This window comes from Micromesistius poutassou (assembly GCF_964030765.1).
Source record: "Micromesistius poutassou genome assembly, chromosome: 8".
In the NCBI taxonomy this organism is placed as follows: Eukaryota; Metazoa; Chordata; class Actinopteri; order Gadiformes; family Gadidae; genus Micromesistius; species Micromesistius poutassou.
The window spans coordinates 4,811,630-4,813,390 of NC_140278.1; positions in this window are offsets into that span (position 1 = coordinate 4,811,630).

Below are 1,761 nucleotides of genomic sequence, written 5' to 3' on the forward strand. Positions count from 1 at the left end.
ATTTTATTCCTCCTTGGGGACCTGCAAGTGAGGTCGAACAAGCCTTTAATGAATATCCTAATCAAACTTTCCAACAAAGTTTCCAAAAGCAACCATATTTAAGTGCAGCATCTCTCAGAGTTTGGTAGAAAAAAGGTAGCTTTCAAGTCAACCCTCTGCTTCTTCTCCTTGTCAAACTGTCTGCAGGAAGCCAAAAGAGATGGAATGAACCCTTGAAGAATTCAAATCCTGGATGAAAGACTTATTTGGCTGTTTCTGCAGCAAGAGTTTCCATAATCCTAATATGGCATGCCTGGGTAATTAAATAAACTATATAATAAAATAAAAATATAATTTAATATTGATTATTTTGTAAAGCTTTTCTGACAAAGTGCAAAAGCCAAAGTCCGACAATGAATGTAAGTTTCATTAATTTGCAACAAGGGACAGTTCAAACGAATGAAGAAGAAAAAATGGCAGAAGTAACACATCTTAACACATAGATTGACTTTGTTCGTCCCCTAGAATTCCTCTTGTTCTGACATGAGATCTGAAGAGTTAAGTCAGGATGTAGGAACTACACTGGAGAGAGAGAGACAGGGTTTGAGAGAGAGAAAGAGGGATGGAGAGATGGAGAGGGGGAGAGAGAGAGAGAGAGAGTGGTCCAGTCTACGAGTCAGGTTTTAATGCAGTGATTATAGAGTGAGACGGGAGGGAGGGAGAGAGGCATGGGAGGCAAGGGAGGGAGAGAGACAGGACTGGTTGGAAAACCGTGTCATGCCCATAGCTGCCACAATTACTCCCGGATTACCTGTCTTCTGTTAATGCAAAAATCGCAAAAAAAAAAACAGAAATGGGGAATGGGACGAGAAGCCCAAAAAGCATGTGCATGTTAAATACGTATTAAAATTGTATAGTTTTAATACCTTCAGGTAGAGGGGGGGGGGGTGGAGGAAAGGGTAAAAATATTCAAATGCATCCACTTCCCTCCCCTTTCGCTTGTTCTGCCGGTGAGTGATTGAAGGCACTTGTGATTGAGTTTCCACATTGTGCTCTCGTCTGCGCACGGCAAACCTTATCCTCCCTGATATTAACATGGCTCTTTCATTAGAAAGTCCTCAGAACCCTCCCCCCCCCCCCTCCCCCCCGACTCCCATCCTCCCACTGATCTACGGGGGTAAAATAAGATGCAGAATGAGACAATAAAGTGCATTTGTGTTTTTTTCTCTCTCTCCCCTCCTTCTTTCTCCTCTCTTTTTTAGCAGATGCATTATGAATAAGTAATTGTAAGTGCTTTGCCGGGGCGAACGTCCTCAACGTCGGAGGAGGATAATCAGTGCCTGTAATGTGCAACCCCCCCACCCCCCCTCATCTCCCGCTCATAATGCAGCATACACTCCTCATACAACTTCTATTATGTGGGGTGCATTTGAAAGAATAATCCACGTGTTGTCGTCGGCGGCGGGGATGAGGGGAAGGAGAACAAGCAGGACGTCGCGGATGCGCACTCGGGATGGCTGGGCCGTGTGCGTGAAAATACGCCGCGTTACCGTCTCTTTTGATTTTGGTTTACTTCTAGCAAGTGAGGATAAGTGAAGGGTGCGTGATGGAAAGAGACGATGAGGTGAACGAGTCAAAAGCACGTAGGTCTCGATCCGTCTTCATATCTGGTTGACCCACCTATGCCACACATTCCCTGGCTTGTGTCGAAGTTGTATTGTGGATTTGAGTGGAGTCAGGTGCGTTTCTATACACTCTTTATCCCTGTTAGTGTCTTCCCGG